We start from the raw sequence: 12,854 nt of genomic DNA, 5'->3' as shown, positions 1-12,854 counted from the left end.
AATGATCACAGATATATATTTGTATGAGCCAAAAGGTAGAAGCAACTCAAGTGTCCATAGAGTAATGAATGATTTTTTAAAATGAGGTATATCTATAGTTGAATAATATTCAACCTTTATAATGAAGGAAGTTCTTACACACACTACATAGAGATGGACTTGGAGGATATTTGAAGTGAAATAAACTAGTTACACAAGACAAATACCGTATGATTCCATTTACATGATGGCCTAGAGTAGTCATATTCACAGAAACATCAAGTAGCATGGAACCTGGCTCCGTGGCACACACCTATAATCTCAGCCTACTCTGTAGGCTCAGAAGGATGGGAAGTTGGGGTCCAGATTGGAAAATTTAGTGAGATCATATCAACATTTAAAAAGGCAGAGGGTAGCATGTGGGTGCAGCTCAGTGACAGAGCATTTGCCTAGCATGCATGATGCCTGGAGTTCTACTCTCAGTGCTTTAAAAAAAATCTTATCTGGGGATCTTCAGGGCTGCAGGAGTAGCTCAGTGTTTGAGAGCTTGCTAGCATGTTTGAGGTCCTGAGTTTGATCTCCAGAACCACAAATTAAAAATATTTAATGTATTATTTTTACTCCAGGCGTATTTTTAAATCATACATTAGGCAAAATACTGCATCACTTTGGAAACGTAGCTTTGCTCTCTTGTCATTCTATCAGACAATCATGACTTTTTTCCCTTCAGTACTGTGGACTTGATGCAGAGCTCTGTAAGAGTCTCACTGAGTCACCAAGTTGCCCAGGCCAGGATCAAAGTTTTGATCCTCCTGCTTCAGCCTCACCTATTGGTATGACAGGCATGTTCCACTCTGTCCTCTGACCTATTTTTTGTTAGTCTTCTGCAGGTTTATCTGTCATTCATTTGTCACTGTCACTGGGATCACATAGCTTTGCAGTGTTACTACCATAAAGGTGGTTGCAATAGATTTCCAATATCCCTGAAACTTAACCCGAGTAATAACTATTCATTTGCAAAACATTAAGTCCTACAGATATAGCTTATCTCTCTATTTACACACAGACAAATTTTTTTTTTTTTTTTTTTTTTTTTTTTTTGGTCTTTTTCCTTTTTATCGGTACCAGGGATCGAACTCACGACTGCCTGCTTGCAAGGCAGGCGCTTATGCTGCTGAGCTAAATCCCCAGCCCCACATAGACAAATCTTTATTTTTGCAGTACTAACAACTGAACGTAAGGCTATCACACTGAGCTACACCCTACTCTTTTAAAATAAAACAAAATACCTCTCCCCACTTTTTTTTTGAAACAGAGTTTATGCTAAGATTCTGAATTCCCCAAACTGGGCTCACTTGCAATCCACTCACCTCAGCCCCTGGAGTAGCTGGAATTACAAAAATGCGTCAGAGGATCCACTGGGTTTGGATTTTAAACCTCTTCAGAAGGTCCAGGTGTTAAAGGTTTGGCCTGAGCCAATGGTGCTATTGGTAGGGAATCTTTAGAAGGTGGGGCCTTACAGGAGGAAGTGAGGTCAGAGGGGCGTGGTCTAAAAGGCGTTTGGACCCGCCCTTCAGCCCTGCTTCTTGTGGTGAAGAGCATCCTGGAAGAGTGCTCCTGGTGAAGTACCTCTCTGCAGATCCAGAAACTTCGGACTGCAAAAGAGGAGAATGAAGTGACTGAAGTCTGAGACTGTGAACCAAAACCAGGCTTTTCTCCTTTTTAGTTGTTTTTGTCAGTATTCTGTCGCAACAAGGGGAAGCTGTGTTTAAACTTTATGTAAGTGGAATCACCCTACCATTTGGAGCAAGGGCCCTGCCCACGCGCATAAGCAGTGCAGGGGTGCTGGGCTTTTGCAAATAGAAGTTTTGACAAGGCTGAGTGGCAGAGACTGGCGGCAGCGTCTGTCTTTTTCTAGCTGGGCATGGTGACACACCCCTGTAACTCCAGGGCTTGTAGGGTGCCACCAGAGAATCGCAGGTCTGAGCCCAGCCTTGGCAATTTAACATGACCTTGCTTTAAAAAAAAAAAAAAATCCTAGAATGTTGATCAGTGATACAGTGCTTGCGCTAGGCCCTAGGTTCAATCCCCCACATCAAATAAATAAATCAATAAAAATAAAAAGTATTTTCCTTACCTGGTTTGGAGTAAAGGTTAGAAAGCTCTTTCTAAACCAGGCATAGTGGCACTCGCCTATAATCCCAGCACTCAGGAGGCTGAGGCAGGAGGATCGTTATGAGTTCAAGGCCAACCTGAACTACATAGTGAGACCCTGTCTTAAAGAGACCAAAAAAAAAAAATTTTTTTTTTGTGTTGTCCGTATTCTTGTCAGTACTTGTTATTGTCTGTCTTTTGTACTTTAGACATTTCTGGTGAACAGGTTGTATTCTGTTGTCTTAATCCACCTTTGCCTAACAGCTAGTGAAGTTGAGCATATTATCATATGTTAATCGGTCCCTGGAATATCCTTTCTAAATGAAGTGCTTGCCAAGCCTTTTATCCATTTTTTCCCCACAGGTATCTGGAGTCTTTTGCTTATTGTTTAGTGGAAGTTCTTTATATAGTTTAGATGTAAAGCTTTTGTTGGACATGTGTATTGCAAGTCTCTTCTACTCTGACGCTTGCTTTTCATTCTTTTTCATGGTGTCTGTGAGTAGAAGTTCTTAATTTGAAAGCATTGCTTTCTAAAGTAATCTTTAAAAGGTTTGTTTACAGTTTCATCTAACACTTTGCAACTGTGAAGTCATATCCCCTGGAAAAATTACTAAATCTGTGTTAAATATCTCTCCCACCCCAAGGAGTTCTGCTGGTCTATTGCCATAAACATCCAAAATTAGAATTCACTGAGGTCATTTCAGGCTATTGTGTCTTCTCCAAATAGTATTTCCTTGTTTGAAATAAATGAATCGGAAAGCACCAGGTAATGGGAGAGTCGTTATGAGTGAGTCCTTGTGTAAACAAGGACTCCTTTAGAGGATTCTGTAAGGGTTGGAGGTGTAGCTCAGAGGTAGAGTACTTGCCTAGCATGTGTGAGGTTGGGTTCAACAACAGCAACAACATTTTTAGAAAGAACTAAAGATTGCCTAATATTCAAACATGATTGCTTTGTGTGGAGGTACCATCATTCCACTGTTCTGACAGAAAAAAGATTAGAAATACTCGGATGTCCCAATTCAGTGAAATACTGAAGAGGTATTTTAAAAAGATGAATTTATGCATGACTGTATAGACTTAAGAGGGAAAAATGCAAGGAATGGGGCAGAATGTGTGTGTACACACAGAAAACAGGTACATTCCTGCTATTTGAAGGCATTGCAGCCAGCGATGGAAAGGAGAGGAGAGCAGAGGTGGGGAGGGCAGTTACTTTGCTTTGCAAGCCATCTGGGGGTATTCAAAACATTTTTCAATCCATACACATTTATTATTGAATGCAAAACACTAAAATGTTAAAAATTTTAAGATTTGGGAATTATAAAATGAATGGTAATTTTCTCCCCAGGACGTATGTGCAGTCATTTTGTCTGAGCCCTTCCTGTTTCCCTGTAGAAGTTCTTCCTGCCTCCCTGCTGGGGAGTAAGGGCCGAGGGGAGGAGCTAATCATGAGGGTCGCCTTCCGCTCTATCCTCAGCAGTGGAAGAACCTGTGTTAAGCATACTCAGGACCAGCCACAGGCCCAATACAAGCTGCTCACATTTCCAGGGACCATTGAACCATCCCAACAATTTTTTTACATCAGAAGAAAAAATGAGAATACAATGTTATGTTTAGTTTTAGGTCAACAAGAGTCATAAAATTTAAAAATGTGTTTATATATAAATTGTATGTGCATAATTTAAAAATTATAAGTACATATCACTTTTTTTTAAATGAAGAAGGAGCTTCTGAATACAAAAGTCTCTAGAAAGTTAAAATGTGACTCGGGGGCAAACCTTTTCTGTAAAGAGTCAGTAAAGTTTTGAGGTTTAGAGCCACATGGTCTCTGTTGTAACCGAATTCTGCCCCTGTAGCAGGAGGCAACTATGGATAATATGCACATAGATGAGCAAACACCTTGCAGAAACCAGCAGCGGGCTGGGCTGTCAGAGGATGATAGCTCGCAGTTGGTGCCCTTAAATGTCAGTGCTTGGTGAATGAATGAGCGCGGTACAGAAGGGGTTGCAAACCAGGCCCGATCCCTGTCCAGTGGCTGGTTGCTATGTCTGTGTGTGTGTGGTGGGGGTCTATTGGGCAGGGCTAGTCTGTTTTCACGTTACCCCAGGCCCTAATATGGTGTGTGACCTTGGGCAAGCGGGGCTTTGAGCTTTTGCTGGGCCTCAGCTCTGTCCTAAGAAGGCAGCACTGGCTGTAGGATGTTGAGAGGGTGAAATGTAACAGAGGCTGTGGAAGTGCCTGGGATAGGAAAAGGAGATTCCCGCTGGGCAGTGCAGGGCAGGAACTGCCTGCTCCTTGGAGGCCTAGCAGCCTGGAGAATGTCAACTTGGCAGAAGAAAGAAGTGGGTGGGGCTGGCCAGCCAGTAGCCAACCCGAAACACAAACAGTCCCTGGAGAGGGGCCGAAACTCTCACGTTGGTGAAAACATGCTTGTAAGGTTTCTGTCTTTCCCCTGAGCAGGACAGGGGAAGGTGACCTGGGTTGGTCTGACTTGGCAGTGGCTGGCAGTGACCTTCCTGGGGACAGGCACCCAGACAGAGATGGCCCTGAGAGCCCCCGTGTAAGGACTGTTGACTGGCCAGGACATGCTGTCTGAGCCATAGGTTGTGCCTCTGGCCCTGAGCAGGAAGCCACTGTGGGACTGCCCATGGCCTGGAAGCAGCCATTAATGGGAACAACACACATTTCCAGAACTCTTGAGAGTTCTTGGAGAATCCTTTCCATCAATGTCAGGGTACAGAATTCATTCAGATGGGCCCAAAAGTAGTGTTTTCATGACTTTCAGAGTTGTTCTTGAGAGTGTGTGAGGAAGCATGTGCAGAAATCAGATTTCACAGGAGCCGCAGATTGGTGGAGAGATTTGTTGGAAGTTAACATACTGTTCTGTGCCAGTCAGGGTAAGCAAGGTTAAGCTGCAGAAATGACTTACATCTGAAATCCCTGTGATACAACACACAGCCATACTTTGCTCTGGCAATGTGCCTGCGCAGGTTGAGGTCCTGTCCTGCCGAGGAGGGACTCAGTGTGAGACAGTCTTGGTCTCATATGAATAATTGCCACCTTTTCAACAGGGACTTCAGGGATTGAGGAGCCAGGCAGAGGCTATTAAGGGAGCAGCAGGAGGATGGGGCCCACCTTTCATTAACTGCCTCTCACTGCAGGTGACCTTTATCACTTCTGCTCACAGTCCTTTGGCCAGATCTAGTCATTTGGCCTCACCTAAGTGCAAAGGAGTGGAAATGCCTTCCTGTGTACTCAGAGAAGAGGGGAGATCTGCTGCCTTTATCCCTGGTAATCTTTGCTACTCAAATAGGCAGTGGCTAATAGTAGAGGTAGGTTTTAAACTGGGTGCAGTTCCACATGCCTCTAATCCCAGCTACTCAGGGAGGTGAGACAGGAGGTTGGTGGGCTTGAGGCTAGCCTGGGCAAATTAGGGAGACCTTGTCCAAAAAATAAACAAGGGCTAGAGGGTGCTGCCTGCTGATACAGTGCTTGCCTAGCTAATGAGGCCCTGGGTTCCATCCACATTACTGGGGAAGGGAAGTGGGGGACAACACAGTATTTATGCTGAATCAGCCCCAAACAAATACTGAATACGCTGTGAATGTATACACGGATATGATGTATATAAGTACACAGCTTGTTCCAGAATGATGGGTAAGGAAATGGAAGATTTTCAGAGGATGAGAGGGATCAGAATTTTGTCTTTTCTGTAGTGTCTGCACTTCTAACATAGAGCTTTGTACATTCATTACACACGAGAGTGATAAAGAAGTGTGAATAACACTCTCCTCTGGGGTTCAGGGACCATGTCTGAGTCTAATTTGCCATGAACTTTTATTGTGACAGTGGGCAAGTCAAGGACTCGTTTTGGGCCTCAGGTTTCCCAACTAGAAAATGGACCAAATGCCCTGGAAGGCCCTCAGTTACGCCTTCCTGCAGTGCCTGGGATCTGTCTCCCTCCTGATTGCTATCTTTGGCTGCCCTGCTGGGATGTTTGGGGAAATCAGCTAGACTGGACCTTTCTGGAAAAGCAGGTAGGTATGTCCTGAGGGCTGCCTTGGGGACGCCCAGTTCCTTGGCCCAATTTCACATCCCCAAAGTGTTTTTCCACTATCTGCAGCATAGGTGCTTTGTGACAGCCACGCCTCAGATACCCTATTCATCCCTGCTGTTGTGTGCTGACTTGTGCCTTCTTCCTGCCAGCCTTGACTTTCCTTTATTTTTTCCAGATCCTGCCATCCTGCAGAACTCAGGCCGTGTCACCTTGCTCTAGTCCATCTTGGTCTGTGTTCTGCTGTTCTAGCAGGATACACCGTACAGGTCTATTGGCTGCCCATCTGTGGAGACCAAGGGCATGGGCTGGTCTCAGGTGAGGATCTTGTGCTGTGGTATAAGGTGGCAGAAGGGAAGGGGTCATCAGTGACACAGGGGGAATCAGGCAGACCTCACCTTTTTTGTCAGAAACCTACTCCATAGTTCATTCACTCTGGAGACAATGGCATAAGTTCGTTCTTAAAGTTTCTACCTCTTAGTACTATTAACAGTGCTGATTAAACTTCAACGTGACTTTTTCATGGGACATTCAAACCCTAGCATCCTCTTATCCTACAAAAAAGCCTCATGTGCTTAATTACCTGAAGCATAAATTGGCCACCCTGGGATCTTTGGTCCTCAGTTACATCTGTGCTTACTGTCCTTATTGTTTTATTTTCTTTTGACTTAGACAGTGGTGCTTCATTTCATGAACTTAATTTATTTCGTGATTTTGGAAAAGATGGCCATGTTTGTGTTTGTGTGAGAAAGATGGCACTGCTGTGTTTGTCACCAGATGCAGTTTGCAAACAAAAGGTTTTGCCAAACACTTCTGTTTGTGAACCTATTTGTTTGCAAACAAAAGCATTTGTGAACCAGGTACCAGTGTATATCAAAGTATTTATGCTGTCTTGTTCCATCAAAGAATCAAAGCATCTTTGTGCTTATATATCTCCATGAAAGGCTATTTTTTAAAAACAACCCAGGTGTGGTGGTGCATACCTATAATCTCGGTACTCTGGAAGGCTGAGGCAGGAGAATTAAAGGTTTGAACCTAGCCTGGCTAATTTAGCAAGTTGGTGAGATGGTGTCTCCAAAAAAAAAAATTCTAGGGATGTAGCTCAGTCTGAAGGTTATGGGTTAAATGCCTAGTATTGCATAAACAAATAAAAATTTAAAACAAAATAAGTGAGACTTGGGTAAAACACAGGTTTACTGCATACATGAGGCTTTGGATTTAATCTTTATAGTTTCAGAAACAAAAACAAAAACAAAAAGCCAGTGGAACTTTTCCACAGAAAAAGCAGCTAAAGCACATTAAGATCAAAGAGAGAAGAAAAACTGCCTGTTATCCTGCTGTGCCAATATAAAATCTAACACTGCCAGAATTTTTCTTCCTGGTTCTTCTCTTCATTTGCACTTTCAAAGCTGTCATTGTTCAATTTCTCTCCAGTTTTTTTGCTTAAAGTTGTATCAAATCCATTTCCACATTGATACCTGAACTATTTTTAGAATCACCATCTAAAAATTGTTGTATATTTCATCAAAGAATAATGGCACATCTTTTTGTTTTGTTTTGTTTTTTTCCTTTTTATCAGTACTGGGGATTGAACTCACAACTGCCTGCTTGCAAGGCTGGTGCTTATGCCGCTGAGCTAAATCCCCAGCCCCAATGGCACATCTTATTTAACCACTGTTCCATTATTTGTCTATTTCTGGTTATTGCTTCTGCAAAGAAAGCTAAATGAACACTTTTATATGCAAGTCTGTCTTTCCTATGTCTTGGAAATACCTGGTTTTTTGTTTTGTTTGTTTGTTTGTTTTTGTTTTTTGCATTTGGGATTAAACTCAGGGCCTTGCACATGCTAGGCAAGTGTTCTACTACTAAGCTACACTTAATCTCTCCATCTTTGTTGAGTTCGGTACAAGGTCTAGGTAAATTACCCAGGGTGGCCTGAACTTGGAGTCCTCCTCATTCAGCCTCCTGAATAGCTGGGATCACAAGTATGTGCTACCACACCTGGCTTGACACACTTAGTATTGATTTCCAAATTCTGTATGATTCATTTATGAAACTGAACAAGATCACGTGTTTGCACAGCTGTTTGTTAATTTACAAGTTTACACAGATTTGAGGGAGAATGATCGGACTTGTTTATTTCATAAGCTAGCAAGTCCCAGTGAGAAGGACAGTTGTTTGGGGACAGGCATGTCTGAGCTTCCAGGGCCCTAGCTCTGGGGCTAACTTGTAGTGTGACCTAGGACAAATTTGTTCCTTTGCTTGAGTGTTAGACTTTGGTGATGAAATGAAAAGATCTGATTAAGTGACAGAAATAAGTAGATAAATAGATCAGTTAAAAAACACAAAAATTCTGTCTTAAATTAGGTTGATCAAAGAGAGGGTATTTATTGGCACTTACTAGTGTAAAGCAGCACTGACTTCAGGTCAGGCTGCATCCAGGGCCTCACAGAAGATCATCTTTCTGTCTAGTTGCTCTATCATGCTCACTTTAAGACAAACTGTTCCCCTCTGTGGACAAAAGGGAAAGATGAGTTGCCCCACTGCCCATCATTGGCAGAGATGGAGTTAGGGTAGAGGACTGAGTCTCCCACCTGGATCCCATCTGTCTCTGGATGCGGGGGCTTCCTGTATAACTCATTAACTCTGAGTTGGGGAGGGTGGCTCCTCAGAGGTCAAGGTGTGTAGCTAGAGATGGGAGGGTGAGTGCTGAGTAGGCTTTAACTCTGGTGCTACCACGGTAAGTACAGCCTGATGTTTGCACAGATTTAAGTCCACAAGCCTTACTTTTACTGTGTCACCTTCTGCTCCATGTACATTCAAGGGCAGCCTGTACCACCAAAACAGAGTGCTGGCTTGGGGTGTGCATGCACCACGCTGCCTAGCTGAGTTCTGTGACCTCTCTTGCTTTTGGAGATGAGGGGAAAACAGCCCTGCCCCCATCCCAGGAACAAAGCTTTGTGTGTTGGGCCCCATTCCTCCATGGTGACTTCTACGCGGAGAGCTAATTGTCTAATTGGTCTTTTCCTCCGCTGGAAGACCAGGAAAAGGCTCTGGTGGGGAGCTAGGGGTGAAACCCAGGAAAAAACCTTATAAATACCAGGAGGGGACCACAGGAGGAGGGGATCTCTTCTGGCAATAAATGAGGTTGGCGGATGCTTCCTTCTGGAACCAGCGTTCCTCTAAAGAACTGACCAGAGCTAGTACCCATTCTCACTTTACCTGTCTGTACAGAAGGAGCTTGAGCTAATACCTTTCTATCAGTAGAAGAAACACCCAAAAGAAACATGGGCAGTGGGGCTGAGTGGGAAATGATTTCTTCCCCCTCAAAAAAAACCCAAAAACCCCAAGGGGTTAACAACTCCCCTATGAAAAAAACTAACCTATGAAAAAAAACAGAGAACAAATAAGACCAACAAAATATCATTGGTCCCACAATCATATTGATGAAGATGATTGCATGCCTAGTGGTGACAGTATGGGACTGTGCTCTCAGCCACTCAGAGAAGCACATGTCCACTGTCCCAGGAGGGTGGCTTGTTGGTATACGATGTGAGCCTTAGGACAGTGGCTGCATATCCATTTTTTCTGATGTTCTATAAAGGCAGGAATTGTGGGTGTTTGCAAAAGTAGTATAGCAAAACATACAGTAGCCAGAGAAATAGTCTTAAAATCATAAATGATAAATGTCATCTTCCTCCAAGTCCTTACACTACTCCAGAGGATTCTCACCAGGCACAGAACAAATCCTGCTCCTGACTGTGTAACCTGGCCCAGCTCCTCCTTGGCTCCTCACCCTTTCACTATCTCTTTGTCTCTTTTCTGTCCTCAAAAATGCCAGTCCTGGGCCAGCCTCAGGATCTCTGTGCTTGCTGTTCTGTCTCCTGGAATAGCTGGCTCTATGGCCTGACATCCTCACATCAGTTAGTGTTCACTAAATATTGATGGTTGGTCTGAGAGTGTCCTAGAAGTCCATGTGTTAAAGTTCCCAGGGTAGTACTGTTGAAAGCTGATGGTACCTTCAGGAGGTAGTATCTTTTAGGGACTCTCTTGGTTTTGGGGGGTGTGCCCTTGAAAAGAATTATGAGACCTCAATGATTTCTGTGCCTCTCTTTTGTTTGTTGCTTTGCAGTGAAAAGTTCTGCTCTGCTACAGACACCCACCACGATGTGCTGCCTCACTACAGGCCCAAAGCAATGGGGTAATCAGTCATGAGTGGAACCTCCAAAACTGAGCTAAAACAAACCTCTCCTCTTTGTAAGTCTCTTTGTAAGTTGTGTCTCTACAGTATTTTGTTACAGTGATGGAAAATTGACCGACACAGATGTTAAGAGTATGAGCTTTTGTGTAAGGTATGGTTATAAGCTTGATTCCACTTGCTGTGTGGTTTTTGGGTAAGTTCATTCACCTGTCTGTGTCTGTGCTGTGAAGTGCAAAGGAACAGTCTTGTGGAGGTACAGTGTGAGCCCTTAAGAATGGTTTGTATGGCTGAGGATTTAGCTGAGTGGCATAAGTGCCTGCCTGGCAAGCACAAGGTCATGAGTTCAATCCTCGGTACCCAAAGAAACAGAATGGTTTGTAATAAGAACGGACATTTCCAGATATTGTTTAATTGTCCCGCTATGGATTAAGGAGATTCCGGGGCATCCACAGATGACATCCTAAAGGATGCTGAAGGAAACAGTCTGACACAGAAAAAGGGTTTAAAGTCCACTGTTAATCACTTATCTCATCATTATGGGCCTGTAATGCATGCTCGTAAAAATTCAAGCAACAATTGTGTTGCCATTAACAATAGCTAAGCTGTGGAGTCAGCTGAGGTGCCCGTAAGGAGAACAGGGAGAGAACTATGGTGTGTGTACACAGGGCAGTATCAGTGAGCCATAAAGTAACGTGAAGTCATGTCATTTGCAGGAAAATGAATGGAACTTGGGCACATCATGTTAAGCAAAAGAAGCCAGACACAAATTTTAAAAGTTAAAAAACAAAAAAAGATGACTTGAAAGTAAAAGAGGGACTACTAGGGAAGGGATCCGGGGAGAGAAAGGAGGTCAGAAGAGAAGTTGGATATGGTCAAAGCACAGGATATGCATAAATGGAAATGTCACAGTGAAACCCATTAATTTCTACAGTGAGTTTGTGTTCATAAAAAAACTCAAGCAACAAAGTAAACAATGAAAGTCGTTTACATTCTAAAATTTCTCATCTAAAATTAATGCTGCTTTAAATGAAAAGGGAGGTGAGCAATACGCCAGTATGAACTCACCTTTTAAAAATAAAATGTTAATATATACTCCTAAGGAAAAGCCTGAGGATTTGTATAAAACTGTTAAGTGTGTTTGGTGGGAAGCAGAGATTGCTGGCATTTCTCACAGCCTCCTTGGCTTTTCATGGTCTCTTCAGTGTCTGTGATAGCTGACCATATTTGAGTTTTTTTTGCTGTCTGAAAAAGTTGTTACCTGCTCGGTTCTGCACCTCTGAAATTCAAGGTGGCACCTGCCCAGCATGGCGCTAGGCCCTGGAGTGACAGCCTGTCCCTTCAATACTGATCTCTGCGTTCCTCTTCTAGGCCCCAAATGGAACTTTGCACTTTTCGTGCATGCCAGCATTCCCCCAATCAGTTGCCCGTCCCTTCAGACTCCACACGCTGTCAAATCTGATAAAAGCCTGAGCTGCTTTGTCTGCCGCGGAGGGATCTTGCACTCTTCTGCAGCCCTCCTGTACCTGAGGAAAAGCCCTTTTTTCCTTTTCTGCTCTTGCTTCTCTACTGTGCCAAGGAAAAACCTAACACCACGCATTCCCTGCCATCGTCTGGCTACCTGATTTCCAGGGGCTCTTGCGAAGACGCCTCTGTCCTCTGCTGTTGTGCCAGAGTGAGCTTGAGGCTCAGTAAACATCAGAAATGGAAGAGATGTTTGTGTGATGATTCTAGGGTTTGCTAAGATGCTAAGGAGTTCTACATGGCCTTGGAGAATGCAGTAAGCTATGTATGAGTTTGAAACTGAAGTGTACTGTAGGACGTTCAGGATAAAACAAAACAAAACAAAAAAAACCCTGTCAACTCACACTGAATTAAGAAATGAAAGGAGTTGATTGGTATATGTAACTGAAATGCCTAGAGCCTCTGAGTTTCACGCATGGCTTGATCCAGGTGCTTAAAAATATTCTTTTAGTCTCTTCCAGCTGTTTTCCTTTTCTGGCCTCACTCTGAGACACGTTCTTTCTGTGTTGTGTCGAGATGACCCTTTAGTGGCTCTCAGTTCACATCCTAACAGCTCAGCAATTGTAACCAGCTGATTTCATGATTCCAGGGAACCGACAAAAAGTTAGAGTGGGCCTGATTGGCCAGCATGGGTTTCTTGCTCACTTCTGAATCATGCTCCAAGCTACTCATTGGCTAGCACAGGGTCCTGGAACCTGTCCATCTCCGAGGGCATGGTGTCAGCTCTACCAGAGTTCATGATGGGGTGGCAGGAGTGGGGTCTCACAGGACACTGTGGGGCTATTGGCAGGGTGGGTGGAGGCTGCTGAGCAGAGCTCCCCTGTCTGCTGGCATCAAAACAGAGGCACAGAATTGCCTTGTCAGGAAGGCTGGATTCCTCTCCACACCCTGCCCTCAGCTCCTGAAGAACAGATGAGGGCAATGTTACATGGGCAGGCACAAGGAGGT

General features: G+C 43.8%; 1 long non-coding RNA gene across 1 annotated transcript in view; it reads left to right on the top strand.

Moving 5' to 3' along the window:
- The first annotated feature begins 1,589 nt into the window (after positions 1-1,589).
- The window catches only part of LOC134475753 (uncharacterized), a 20,895-nt gene continuing 9,630 nt past the window's right edge, over positions 1,590-12,854 (top strand). Inside the window, exons 1-4 of the long non-coding RNA XR_010046986.1 lie at positions 1,590-1,758; positions 5,980-6,167; positions 6,363-6,502; positions 10,317-10,441. This is a non-coding gene — a long non-coding RNA (uncharacterized LOC134475753). The remainder of the gene's footprint in view (positions 1,759-5,979; positions 6,168-6,362; positions 6,503-10,316; positions 10,442-12,854) is intronic.

The sequence above is a fragment of the Cavia porcellus genome, unplaced genomic scaffold, assembly GCF_034190915.1.
Source record: "Cavia porcellus strain 051 isolate PalLab524CR breed Dunkin Hartley unplaced genomic scaffold, mCavPor4.1 scaffold_4, whole genome shotgun sequence".
Taxonomy (NCBI): domain Eukaryota; kingdom Metazoa; phylum Chordata; class Mammalia; order Rodentia; family Caviidae; genus Cavia; species Cavia porcellus.
This window is presented reverse-complemented; position numbering and strand designations above follow the sequence as displayed.